Source organism: Cupressus sempervirens, chromosome 9 (assembly GCF_028749045.1).
Source record: "Cupressus sempervirens isolate cs-2001-9-10 chromosome 9, ASM2874904v1, whole genome shotgun sequence".
NCBI lineage: Eukaryota > Viridiplantae > Streptophyta > Pinopsida > Cupressales > Cupressaceae > Cupressus > Cupressus sempervirens.
The window spans coordinates 757,584,013-757,599,785 of NC_143126.1; positions in this window are offsets into that span (position 1 = coordinate 757,584,013).

A 15,773-nucleotide genomic window follows, 5' to 3' on the forward strand; every position below is an offset into this window, starting at 1 on the left:
AAATATACATCAATTGTTCAATAAAATTAAGTTACAAGTTTATTTTTCTATGTTTTTAGTTTGTTCTATTTTTCTAATTTGGTATCACAACCACCTCTACCTCAAAAGAAAATATTTTGAAAGTGTAAGCTATCAACATATGATGATGATGATAATGATTTTGGAGTCAAAGTGTGTCACTGATGTCAAAGAACTAAAAAGGTGAATACGTTAGTCCTACAGGGGAAGAGGTAAAGATAATAAGTAAGTTGTTATATCTTATTAGAATATAGTAGTGTACTATCAGAGAAGAAGAAGAGTTATCAGAAGAAAGGAAATTGAAAAATAATTATCGAATAACTAGATTGTTATTGGTATAAATCATATATGTGAAAGTCTCTTTAGAAAAAAAGAGTTTGTTATTAGAGAATGAGAAAGTGATGAATAGGTAAAGATTTTTTAGCTGATGAAAAAGCATATCAAACCTATTATGTTATAATCAAATTCATTGAATATAGTCAAATGTAAAATGATTTACATAGGAAGATGAGTAGAGTCAAATGATGCATGGAAATTGGTAATGAGGATTGAGGTGATAATCACTAGGAGAGTTTGACAAACATTGTTATATACTTTAGAAATGATTGTCATCATACAAATCAAGAAAATAGTTTATGGATAGATTTGAAACTAAGCAATGGAAACCCTGATTAGGTCAAGAAGGTCAAGGAGGAGTAGGAAACTTAAAAAGGAAGATCGAGTGACCAAGAAAAGGTTGTGTGTGAAAATTGAGTGAATAGAGAGGAAATCAAAGAAAATTGAGTGAATAGAGAGGAAATCAAAGAAAATTGAAGTGACTATTGAGATCAAATTATAGAGAGAAAAAGGAACAAGCGCATAAGGGATCTGACAAGATTTGGAAGCAAAGTAATTGCAATTCATTTACTATAGATTGTAAGATTACCTAATGGTTTCTAAAAGTTATTGTAAATCCCTTAATCGATTAGTCGAGGTAACATAATTTAGGAGTCCTTGATTGAACTTATTGTAAGTTCCTTAACCATGTGATCACTACACAAGTGTGATAAAAAAATCTTAAAGATTAATTCTTAATAGGATTTTTAGATACATATAACAATGTACCAGTCACTTATAACTAGGTGAGTCACTTCGAAGATGCCATGTGTAGCTCCTAACTAGGTAAACCTTTTAGTTGTAGTAAAGAGTTGTTGGTACCATCCTCATCATAGTTTTCCCCTCTAACCAAGGGTTTCTATGAGAACAAAATTTTTTATTTTATGTATGGATGAATTGTGTTATGGTTTATTATTATTTAGTTCACTATTTACTATTACAACATATTTGTAAACTATGAAATGATTGTTATCAGATAACGTGCATTGCAATAATAAAGTTTATGTACAAAAGTTGAATTAGTAGAAGTAAGCGAATTTTGATTTACCCCCCATCCTCCCCTCCCCTCTTAGTACACACCTTTCCAATAATTGGTATCAAAGATTTGTTCTCTAGAGGGAAATTTTAACAATTTAAGAGTAGATCTAGGAATATGGAGAGGTGTAGGAGAGAAATATAATTGGAAGAAGCTTTTGATGAAGCTCATGCTCAAATACAAGATTTGAAGAAAAATAGGAAAGTTTCATTCACAAAAAGGAAAGAATTGTTGAAACAATTCAAAATAAGCCTAGAAAAATTTGGGAAACTATCTAAAAGCACTACAAATTCTAAAGAAGCTGATGTAGTAGTTGAAAATATGAGGGAAAATGAATATTTCTTTGGAAGAAGAGCTAACTATTATCATTACTTTTGTCCATCCTTTAGCTTCATACTTGGCATCTAGTCAATCCAAATAATTCTAAAGTTTGAGCTAGGTTTTCCCTTAGGTTGCTTTCTTCTCATCAACCTTCATCTTTTCTTTCTTTACCCAGGATTTCATAATTCTACTATTTCGACTTCTCCTTTGACACAATGTGGGAGATTCACATAATTCAAATATGTTGATGTAGTGCCTCTCCCAATAGATTTATGTAAGTCATCCTGATGGATGCAACCTTGATGATCTTTCTTTGTGTTGTTTTGTGCAAAAGTGAGTGATGTAAATGGATTATTTTAGTACAATTAAATAAATGGTTAAATTAGGTAATTTAATGCATTTATTGCTTCGGATATATTATTATATGCAAAATCACTTGATTGTGTTGTTTAGTGTGTATGATTTATGGCCCTGACAGTGTTACATGGAGTTGGTGATTCACCTGTTCATATCTAGCCAATGTCATCCTTGTATGGTCGACGTATCCCATACAATTGTTTAAATTAAACCTTCTAATGATTTAATAAATCTAAACTCATTTACATTATGTGATTAGACTCATGAGAATGTCTATTTATTTAGAGGTTTGTGATTGTCATGAAAGTTATTAAGGAATTCTGTGAATTTTGGGTTTTATTTTTTAAAAATTTAGTTCTCGACAACTTTTTATTAAAAAAATTAATTATATTTTTTTGGTAACATATTTTAGAAATGCAAAATATATACCAATTATTAAATTGTATTGTGATTAATTATTATTATTCATTAAGCTCAAGTAGACTTAAACCCAAGGCCTCTGTCGTGCCAAAAATACGAGGGCAAAAACACACAATTTTTTTTAAAATAATAATTAAATTTACTAGGTTTGAAGTGTTTGAGTCCAAAAGATAAAATATAAGTACGTTACAAGGCTGATTTGAGATCCCCTATCAAAGCTTAAGACTACAACTCAATATTTTAAAAACATCAAGGAGGAATAGATTGTTAACATTAAATGTCCATTGCTAAATAAATAAATTAAATAAAACCAACTAATTTTAAAGGACCTCAAAATTGACTACTTTAAATTACCCTTAAAATCTTACATTCTTAGAACAATAGTAAAACATAATTATAATCGATTTAAGTTCTATTACATAAATCAATAAGTTATCTTTAAAGAAAAAAAAAATCTATTAACAACAAAACTCATTTAATCAAATAACCATTTTAAGTGATGTAAGTCTAATTAATAAAAAATGAACCTGTTAGTAAGATAACGTTTATCATGTTATTCAAACAAACTTTTACTACATCGTTATTCTAATAACAATTTTTGTTTGAAACAATGATCTATTTAAATTAATAATACTACTAAGTTAAATAATAAAAAGAAATCTAAACTAACATGCTAACATAATTTAAACTATCTTAGATTTAAAAACTTTACATAAAATAAGATATATTAAAGCTAACATAAAAAAAACATTTAAATTTACAAAATGCATAACACTAACACTTAACATTTTAACAAACTTAATACTAACATATTACTTACCTTAACCCAAACTAAGTTTAATATAAACTATCATAATGACAAAAACTAACCTAATAACTTGATGGAAATCTAAACTACTCCCCACCCACCTCCCTGCCCACATGGCAATTCATTTCCCCAAGCATAGGCCCATGTTCCAAATGCAAGCCTAGTTGGGATGAGGTAGCACGCAGACCCAAACTCATAACTACTGGCAGTGATGTGCATGGTGTGAGGGAAGAGGGGAGTTAAAAGACCATTGGCCAACCGAGATCAAAGGTAAACAAGATATTATCAAAACTGCCCACTTTCAAACTGATGTGACTATAGGGGTATTAATGGGTGGCGACAAGACAAGAAGACTTAGCGCTAGGACAAGGAGTATTCAAGGTTAAAAAGGTAAGATGTTAATGCCAAAAATGCTCACCTACCATTGGTCCATGGCACCCCATGACAAGACAAAGTTTGAGGGTACATGGTAAATGCAAATTTCCTTATATTCTTTAGTTCTAGTGCCAAGAAGGATGGGAAAGGGATAAGGGGAGAAGGTAGAGACCTAGGAAAAAGGGTAGAACATTAATTGTTTAAAGTTTATTAGGTGGGGATCTTAGGATATTGAAATTATATAACTTATTTAATTTTGTAAATTTAGTTGTTGTATTTCATTTTTTAAAAAAATAATTTTTAAAGGGCATCTCTAAGGAATATTCCTTATTGCACCAAGGGATTAAAATCTTTCTCCATGTAAAATCCAAAGAGTATTTTGCTCCCGGGGTAATTTTTTTTCAAGTCCTTATTTATGCTAAGTGTGAAATTACAATCAATTTATTATTTTTTTTTACAAGAGGGATATACATTTTTTTAAATTAATCTAATAGGACTTGTTACAACCTAGTTAAACCAAGAATTTGAATGATCCATTTTAACAAAAATGCAAGATTGGTTTTAGTTTTCAATAATCTCGAAAATGAATCTACGATCATAACATAATTTTCATCTCAACCTATATGAAAATTGAATTTTGCATAATTGAACATCATCATTTGATCTTATTTTTGATATACATTCATATAACTGAAAAATACGAAAACCTCATGAGAAGCGATATTACTCAATCACTATTTTATCGACACCCTGATTCAAAGGCTCCACCGAGAAAGAACCAAGAAGGAAACCCGACATTGTTGCCATTACAAAAAAGGTTTTAAATACAATTTACATAGGGTTTCAATCTTGAAATTTCAACAATCAAATTAAATTTCCTTCATGGCCCTTAACAAGGGACTCATTTCATTTTCTGTAATACATTGTTGAAGTCGTGGAGGGAATGAAAACTGACCAAGTGACAAACAAACATAACAGGGAATGAAAATCTGATGTTCATTTCCATACTAGGTTTTCACAACCAATTCGACATTGAAACAAAACTAGGGAGAAGGTCAATTTTTCCAATAGGAGATGTCAGACACAACACCAAAATAGGTGCCCAATCGGGGCTATAACTCAAGAACTTCTATTCTTCCATTCTTACATGCCAACAATCATATGTGGTTTGTGCTAACAAGTAGCAGCCCATAACACCCTACCCTCTCTCCCTCTTCTCGTCCTGAGAAGAGACTCTACACTGTTGGAGTCCAACTGAATACCTTTTTCAAAATTGGCCACTTCTGCCCTATCTAAGGGTGAGTAATGTCAAAACAACCATACAAGAAAATTTCCAAATTCAAGCAAAACATGAAGGAAAAGCATTCAAGAAAACATGTTTTCAATCCTTCCCAAGCATACCCAACATACATACAAACATACCAATCAACAACACAATAACATAAGCATGAACCAAGCATGAAACAACATGAGCAACATGAACAACACGAACGACATGAACAAAGGAGATGAAGAACTCCTACCTTCACAAAAGGTTATGGTAAAATGAGAAATTTGAGAAGAGCTTTTCCTTCCTTGCCTTCAATCTTCCAAAACTTCACTCTAAAACTTGAGATTGGGTAACAACCAAAGCTACTCAAAAAACCCTCTAAATAAGATCCAAACTCAACCACCTAAAAAGGACAATAACTTCCCCCACTTGCCTAAAAATCTAGAGGTTTCTAACTCAACTAAACCTAAGGCTAACCTCAAGGTGGGGTTAGGGTCATTCAACCCATGGTGAAAACATTCTATTTTCACACTAAAGCAAAAATGGACTTTTTGAGTGACCTCAAAAGTCAACAAAAGGGGCTAGGGGGGTGGAAAATGCCCCCAACCCATACCCAAACCCCTTGGGTATTAAGATTTCATGATTTAAGTCCTTAGGAATTGATTTGGGACCAAACAAATGCTAAGAATTTTTAGGACTATCTAACAACTTCAAAATGCACATTAAGCGCTAATCCAGATTAGGGGTAACTAAACTCGATTAAAAATAGATTAGCGAAAAGGGCACTAACTTAGTCTGACTAAGGTTCGTAGGTTACAAAATTAACCCAAACCAAAAAGCTGAGATGCATATACAATTCACGAATGTCAAGCAACACTATAAAACCACTGTTACGAAACATTAATGCTTACTGAATACAGAACGATACATTCATACATCTCTCGATATGAATAAAATATGAACAAAAAAGTTTTCACAAATGGCACATAGGGTTCAATTTCGTTTCTCCATTAGGTTTTCTCAGCTAAAATACCCTGCACACTCATTACACACATCAGTAGCTCCACAAAACCACATGCATATATGTATATACCATATCAAGGAAAACTCATAAATTAAAACATTCATTTTTCAGTCATTACAATTTCATAATCAAAGTGTTAATCATACATTTACTTACTTCATCAACATACATGTTCATAAAGCATTAAATGACGAACTCAAATATTTGAAAGTAAACATCACACAACATGAAATAATATAATATGTTCAAAGCATTTGATAGTGTCTCAACATATCGAGTCATGAGTATCAAAATAATAATGTATCACTATGCTACGATGGGTCAGGGCAAGGCCTCACATCCTCCCCCACTAGGCATGAACTTCCTCCTGGAGTTCATAGAAAAGATAAGGGTACTGAGATCACATTCATGCTGCATCCTCCCATGAAGTCATGACCTCATCTTAACAATCCCACTGGACCCTAACCTAGTCCAACTCTCAGCCTCAAAGTGCTAGGGTTTGTCAAACAATAATACAGATAGGCTCTAGTGCTAGTTGTTCGTCTGACTCCACCTACAAAGTATCCCAATCTATAATATGAGACTCATCATAAATGTATCCTCTAAGTATTGAAATGTGAAACACATCGTGGATGCGTGACAGGCTAGGTGGCAGAGCTAAATGGTAAGCAACAAGTCCTATCCTCTCTAGGATCTTGAATGGTCCAACGAACCAAGGTGCCAACTTAGAGCCCTTTCCAAATCGAATCAGACTCTTGTGCAGTCACACCCTCAAGAACACTCTGTCACCAACTTGATACTCTCAATTTGTCCTCTTCGCATCAACATACTTCTTCTGCCTGTCCTGTGCCTCTCTCAGGTGCTGTCTAATCAAGGTCACCTGCTACTCCATCTCCTTGACTAACTGAGGACCAATAGATACTCGATCCTTGATCCTATCCCAACTCAAAGGCATCCTACATGATCTTCCATACAAGGCCTCATAAGGTGGCATACCTATTGAGGAATGGTGCCCATTGTTATAGGAAAACTCGACAAGATGTAGGTATTCCTCCCATTTGACCCAATGGTCCATCACATACATACTTAGCATGTCCTCCAAAACCTAATTCACTCACTCAGTCTGACGATCAGTTTGAGGATGGTATGTTGTACTAAAATTGAGCCTAGTGCCCAAAGCTTCCTACATCTCCCTCCAAAAGGATGAAGTGAACAAGGAATCTCTATCAAAGATGATCTTATGGGGAATGCCATGAAGTTTGACAATGTCCTGCAAGAACACCTAAGCTATGTCTTGTGCTATGTATGTAGTACGCACGGGTGAGAAATGGTCAACCTTGGTCAATGTGTCAATTATCACCAAAATGGAATCATGGCGGTCAGATGACATCGAGAGACCAATAATAAATTCCATAGATATAGCATCCTATTTCCACACTGCAATCTTATGCGGCTGGAGAAGCCCACTAGGATGATGGTGCTCTAGCTTCACCCTCTAACACTCAAGGCATCTCACAACTATGCTAGCAATCTACACTCTCATGCTTGGCTAGTGATACAACTGCCTCAAAATTGCATCTAACTTCTTAACACTGGGGTGTGCTGCATAAGGTGCTTTGTGAGCCTCAAGTACAATGAGCTCATGCAAACCCCCAATGGAAGGTACATAAATATGTCCTCTATGATGAAAAAGTCTATTAGACTCTAAGGAATACTCTGAATACTTCCCTTCCAAGGGTCTCTAGAATGCACTATCTGACTTACTTCTTCATAAAGCTCATCTACGAGTAAGTGTTGGAAGATCCGCTCTCTCAAGTCAATGCAAGTAGTCATAGATGAAAGCTCATGGTGCCTTCTACTTGAGGCATCTGCAACCACATTCTCCTTTCCCTTGATGAAATGAGCATCAAAATTATACTCACAACGAAACTCCATCCACCTTCTTTTCCTAGCATTAAGGTTTGGTTGAGAAAATATGTACAACAAGCTCTGGTGGTGAGAATGAAGCTCTAATCTATGACCTAGAAGGAAGTGTCACCACCTTACCAAGGTATGAACCACTACCGCAAGTTCTAGGTCATGAGTAGGGTAATTGAGTTCATGAGTCTTCAACTTCCTGGACTCAAAGGAAATAGTTTGTCCATCCTGCATAAGGACAAAGGCTCTATCACACTTCTATGTTCACTCATACTTCTTCCCCTTTTTTTGAAGAGATGTGATAGGGTGTGCCAATCTAGAGAATCCTAAAATGAAACGTCAGTAATAACCTGCTAGCCCCATAAAGCTCCTCACTTCAATGACACTAGTGGGTGCTGGCCAATCCATGATGGCCCTAATCTTTGATGGGTCTAATGAGACACCATCACCTGATATGACATGACCCAAATAATGTATCTTAGGTCTGTAGAATGCACACTTTGACAAGCTGCCAAACAACTAATTCTCTCTTAGCTTCTGCAATACCCGACTCAGGTGCTCTTCATGCACTTTCTCATCATAAGAATAGATCATAATTTCATCAAGGAAAAAAACCACAAACTTATCCAAAAGGTATGGAATACCCCATTCATGAGGCTCATGAATACAACTAGAGCATTCAAGGGATGGCTCCCCCTCTGAATCTTCCTCCCTATCACTAATGGTGATAGCAAACAATTGACATCCCTTTTGCATGCACTGTCTAAGCTGCATAGCGAAAATCATACGAAGGGATACATGCCTATTTACTCCAAAGATCACCCTAGAGATACCATCTTCATCCACACATTCCACCCTCTTCTATCAAAAATCCATCTTGGCACTGTGGGCATAAAGCCAATCCATGCCAAGAACAACATCGTAAGAACCTATGCATAGATCAGACATCATGGACATAACTCCAATCTGCATCTGGCAATTATGCACCAAGGAACTAACTAACACTCTAGCTCCTAAGGCTAACTCTACTTCCCAACTAACATCCTATCTAACTACCACTAGCCCACAATGCTCCACCACATATGGAGATATAAAAGAGTTAGTAGCACTAGGATCAAATAAAATTACAACCATACGACCTTGTATAATATTTTTAGTCTTGATAACTATGGCCTGATGCTCAGCCTGACAGTTGTCAACCGCTGCAAAAACTCAGTGGGATCTACCCATGTCACCCACTGTCGGCTCTGAAAAAGCCCCTCTTTGACCACCGAATGCCTATCCCTACAGACACTCTCTAGCTATATGACCCATGCCACCACAAGTGTAGCATGGTCCTTAGGTATAAGATCGTGCACCCTATGATCCAGACTATTATCGGACTCCTGACCTACTAGACCCACTGTATCCACCCCTAGAAGACTGCTGAGTCTTCACTGACTGTGACTATGGGGCCTATATCTTCTGATCCTGCTTGAGACTCTAAGACTACCACTGCTTGGGCTTGGAGCCCTGATAACCTTGTGAAGGTTTCTACTACTGTTGCTGTAGTTTCTGCAGCTGAGACAATTGGCCCTTAGAGGACCTCGTTGTATAGTTCTGATTCCCTTTCCAAGGGGGTTTCTACTGGGTGGAGTTTTGATTTTGAGACCAATCCCATGACTCCTGTCTACCTCAAGTATCCTCAAAAACTAGTGCTATCTGCACTACCTATCTGAAGGTGGTAGGGAAAGCCATACGAATTGAACCTTGAAGTGAGAAATTTAGACCCATGATGAAGCGATGCACTCGTAGTTTCTCATCCTTCATGTATTCAGCATAAGGAAGGAGCTCAAGAAACTTGCTCTCATACTGAGCTACTATAAGACCCCTCTGATATAGAGAATGAAACTCCTCTATCTGCTTCTATCTAAAATGCTCTGACAAGTACCTCTCTCAGAATCTCTCCAAGAATGACTCCCATGTGAGGGTATCCATCCTCATTCCTCCTATAGTCTCCTCCTGATGCCACTAATTGGAGGCATCTCCTCTCAGCTAATGGACTGCTAGACATGCCTTTAGGTTACTCCCATAAGGATGTAATCCAAAGCACCATTGTAGTTTCTATAACCAAGCCTTTGCTAATGTCCCCTTAGTGGAACTGGTAAATAATGGTGGCCTGAGAGGTATCAATTCCCTGATATCATCTCCTATATGCCTAGGAGGCCTATCAAGTGGGGGTCATCCCTGGTGTATTGACTCACCCTTATACTCACCTTGTCCCTCTAACTACCTCGGTGGGGGACTCCTAGTCCTCTCTCTACCTTCGAGCTTGCCTCCTCAGGTCCCTTTGCTTCCACTATGAGAATCTGCTATCTTGGCTAAACTATAGGTAGTACCCTCTATTGGACAAAACCAATCAAAGTTTGAAGGGCATCTATAATGTGCTGGTTCAGGTTCAGTGGTGGTGGAGGTGGTGGTGGTCCATCCTCTTGTCCTTCTCTACCACCTCTCACCCTACGACCTCTACCTTGTCGGTTGCTTTGAGTAATAGGAGGCATCCTACACAAAAATAAAGTTTAGTTTAAGTTCAGAAGCATAATGGTTTTAGGTTCCTAGTGTTGAAACACAGGCTCTGATACCAAAATGTCATGCCCAAAATATGAGAGCAAAAGCACAAAATTTTTTTAATAAAAAAAGTTAAATTCAGTAGGTTTGAAGTGTTCAAGTCCAAAAGATAAAATATAAGTACGTTACAAGGCTGATTCGAGATCCCCTATCAAAGCTTAAGACTACAACCCAGTATTTTAAAAACATCAAGGAGGAATAGATTGTTAACCTTAAATGTCCATTGCTAAATCAATTAATTAAATTAAACCAACTAATTTTAAAGGACCTCAAGTTGACTACTTTAAATTACCCTTAAAATCTTATATTCTTAGAACAATAGTAAAACATAATTATAATCGATTTAAGTCCTGTTACATAAATCAATAAGTTATCTTTAAAGCAAAAAAAAATCTATTAATAATAAAATTCATTTAATCAAATAACCATTTTAAGTGATGTAAGTCTAATTAATAAAAAATGAACATGTTAGTAAGATAACATTTATCACGTTATTTAAACAAACTTTTACTACATCGTTATTCTAATAACAATTTTTGTTTGAAACAATGATCTATTTAAATTGATAATACTACTAAGTGAAATAATAAAAAGAAATCTAAACTAACATGCTAACATAATTTAAACTATCTTAGATTTAAAAACTTTACATAAAATAAGATATATTAAAGCTAACATAAAAAAAACATTTAAATTAACAAAATGCATAACACTAACCTGCCATAATTGACTCACAAAATCTCAAAAGGTTATCAGAGCACAAGGATTTTCCAAAGCTAGGGCACATAATTTTAACTAGGTGTTTAGTGAGTTATAGTGAATTTCAATAGAAAAGAAACACAATTCAGTGGGTAAGTGCTTTGCTTCCTCCTAAAGTCAAGGAATTCATGTTGTGTGAAATTTGAAGTTTTCAAAAACATGCCTTCACGAAAGGAATTCTCTGGACACACTGACTATCTCAAGAGGTCTCTCCATGATGATTTTTTTGAGTAATTCTCCCCATATATGCATGAAATAATAGTAGGAAGGAATTTCATTCTAAAGAACCCTAGGTTGATAGTTGTAGAGGGTTTCTATGATAAGGGAAATAATTTGAGAGATGCTCAGATTTCCATGGGAGGGTTAGAATTGTTCAAGAAATGGTTTGATAAAAGAAAACTAGATACCCCTTTAAGTAATGTCTGGGAGTTTAACATTGGAAAATTACTAGTCCCTAGAATTTTATTTGATAGTGATCTACTAGTTGACCTGGCTAGGAAATATGATTTAATTACTAGCTTTGTGAAGAATTATGTTGGTGCTAATTTATTTAGGGTTTCTCCCGAGCTAATTCATGAGGTTTTCAACCTCAACCCTAACCATTCTATGCAAGAGATTATTGACATAGATGACCTTTAAGAAAGGTATGATGCACAGATAGTGTACTTAAGAGGAGGGCCTTTACAACAACATTTCACTATAATTGGAACATTACCCTTGGTTACACCCACTACCCTAGAGCTATTGATGAGGGAATTTTTCAATCCTAGGTCTCAATCTTTGTACCTTTATATTTAACAAATCTTTGGAATGGATGAAGGGGATTACATCCTAGGATCTATTGTTCTTATCATGGTACAAACATTATAGTTTAGAATGAGTAGAATTTTGGATTTTACCTCTTTCCTAGTAGAAGAAATACATAATGGCTTGGTAGGAATATCAAAAGAAGAGGTAAACAGACCTTTTTTTTGGTACTCCCTACTCATGCACATATGTCTTTTTAAGGAAGCTACCTTTTTCTCTAAATGTATGGAACTGGAATGGACAAGGGATGGTGAAAAGAATCCAGTCCAATTTTGGAGTGTTGATATGACTTGGGAGGCTAGGAATGCCAGTTTTGTAAGGTTTAATTGCTATTTTGTATCCAGGGTTGGATTTCTTTTGAGAGGGGATAGCCCTAAAATCCCACAATCACTGATAGAATTGATCAGACCCAAAGATCATGCAAAAGGGCTCTTGGTTAGTTATAATTGGGGGGATAAAATCCCATATAATGTTTCTAGAGTGATTATGGTTTTTTGGGGAAGCCTCATGTTCTACCTTTCAATGTGTCATTGAATATAGGGATAGCAAAATTTTTGTGGCAGATCAAGACCATTGAGGAGAGAGATGTGATTGGTAAGGGTAAGGGCACTTTCTTCCCAGTTGTCACTCTGGTACATGATTTTTTTTTTGTGAGGATGGGATGGAGACATCTTAGTATATTTTTGAATAAGTACAATATGGAATAATCTCATGCAAGGTACATTGACCCAAAGGAATTCTTTGATCTTCCGAGAGAAAGGACAAGAGCCACCCGTATCACACACTAGGTGTACTTCCCTAAAGATATTATTAGGGATCTCTTCTCCTTATAGGAACAAGAGGTGAGGAAAGAGAAATGGATAGTATTCAATAAATTTTTGGAATTCATTAATGCATTTGACTTTGATTAAGATTCTTGAAGGGTAAAAAAATATTTGGGAGCCAAAATGCATGTATTGATGAATAATTTTGCTACAATAATGCAATCTATGAATGAGAAGAAGGCTACATATGTCAAAGCCTATCCTAATAGAGTATCAGAGGTTGAGAAAAGAATAAACAATAGAATGATATTTTCTCCAAGTTAGTATACATTGTAGAAGAGGGTAGGGTGCATAGTAGTGCAAAACATAGAAAAGGTTCCCCCTCATTGAAGACCAAGGCCAGAGAGCCCACTTGTAGCTAGTGCCCCAAAGAGGTAGAAACTAGAGCAAGGATCCTCTTCTCATGTAGAAGAGTATTCCCCAACTCAAACCCCAATCAAAATAGAGAATGAAGCATCCTTAAGAGAGAAAATGAGACAAATAGGTGGAGAAGGGGATGCAATTGCCACTTCTATAGACATGGAAAGACAAGTGCCTGAAGAGCCTCCTGTGCCCTCCTTAGACCTCATAGTTGTTGATTATCAAGGTAAAGAGATAGATCCCATCATTGCTCAAGCTTCTCTGAAGTTTATAAATGATGAAAATTTTGTTAAATCTAGAGCTTTTGCACAATTTTTATGGAGAAAGTATATAGGAAATTTTGAAAAAGTATGTAAGAAAATAAAGGTAGAACAACCTGGCAAAAAAGAATTTGTTATTGAGGAAGAGGTAAAATCTAAATTTTTGAGTGATTTTTCCCATTTAACACCTGAGGCTAGGAGGTAATTAGTTAAGGAGTCAGGGATCCTAATTTTCCCTGAGTGGGATATAGCTAATGTTATGATCTTTGACTCAAAATGAAAAGAGAAAAATGTGCAATATAAAATAGAGGAAGAAATATTACAGGCACATAGGGGAATCAGATTCAATGATGATCATCAAACCATAGTAATTTGGTCAATTGAAAAAAGAGATAAAACTAGAATGCTAGAAATTTTTAGTGCAAAGCATACTAGTACTCTTATAGTATATAGGGCTGATGAAGTAAGTAGCCAAAAAAAATTTGGAATGACTTCAGAAATGTTAAAATTTGGGAATGTGTTGTCTAGAAAAGAACAAAATAAGTTCTTAGAACTTAACAATAAATTTGAAGAAGTTCTAAAGGCTTATGAGGAAAGGGGAAAATAGATAGAGTTGTTGGAAAATTAGGTATCTCAAATGGACAAGCAACTTGGGAAGAGAAAGATGGGAGAATCCAATAGGCCAAGAATTGTATATCCCTAGCCACTAGTTGAGCCATTTAAATCAACTCCTATTGTTGAAATATTAGACACCCCATAGAGGCCTAAATTCTACACTTCAGAGGAATTTGAAGAAGAAAAGAATAAATTATATGCAATGCATGTAGAATTGAATAATCAATATGAAGAAAAAATAAGGCAAGCTATAATGTAATTAATAGATAGAATTGAACGCCTAGCATTTTGTGATCAGTTGGATAGAATTGGAGCTATTTGGGATGAAAGGAAGGAGATGAAGGTAAATTGATACCTATTATATAGAAGTGGAGCAAAAGAAATAATGACATTACTGCTATGTGCATATCTATCATCTAGTTGCCATGTCACCAAATGGAAAATATTTTGAATTTGCTTAATAAGCTAGAGGATTTTGATGACAAATGGGATTCTATTCAGAATAGAATAACAATTTTCTTCTCCAAGTATATGACTAAGAAATTTGACCTTTTCTCCAGTGCTCTCAAAAAAGTTGATAGAAAAAGAAATGGAAGAATAGAAAAAGGAATTGGATGAAATATTTTTCCAAAGAATGAATAATGTTGTAAATGAAAATGGGCATCTACTATGGGCAATGACCAATGAAGAGCTAGTCAAAGTGTAGTTATTTTACAATATTATTAGGAAAGATATCATTGAAATAGAAGTAGCTAGCAATTCTGTAATAAAAGTGCAAAGTGAAATCATAAACTTTGATTGGCTTGATGATACTATTTCAATGAATGGAAAGAAAAATTTATGTCTACAGAATAGATGGCAGTAGATGATGGGGTAGAAGAAGATGTAGAGGTAGCTATTACTTTAATAGTCTATGATGAAGACAATGAGGACCCCTGAGTCGAGGTAAGCTTGCAGGTAACAAAATAGGACACATCACTCCAAGCCTAATAGCCACGTACTTTGAAGAATCAAAATAACTTGGGAGCCAATCATTGATTTCACAATTTTGGAGGTGTAATTGAAAAGTGGTTTGTCTAAAGGAATATGTTGATGTAGAAGTATTTCTATTACACACCTTTTTGTGTTTTATGATAGCAAACACTTGTAAAAAATATTTTATCTATAGGACAACTATCAGCTCTCTATGCTTGAAGCTTGTTGCATCTCACACTATATAAGTAACATTCCAAGGCTAGAGAATGGTTTGATTTCTAATACAATTTTAGTTTAGATTGAGATGGTTCAATCCAGTTTATGTGTGAAAAACTTATGATGCATTATCTTTGCAAATACTTGGAATATAATGATATTACAATGGTCTAATGTCCTTTTCTAAAGTCATTTTGAGTTTTATTACAATTGTATGCAAATCTTCAAAGGAGATTATTACAAAATTGAACCATCCCCATATCTATTCTTACTCAATTTTCTCTCCATTATTATTACCTAGTTATTCTAATATTGTGTGAACAATGCTTGTTCACTTGAATGCAATTCACTTAGGTTGTATATCAATTCATTATTGTTATTAATTCAATGAATTAAGTAAATGTTGTAGTGAATTTGATGGGATTGCTA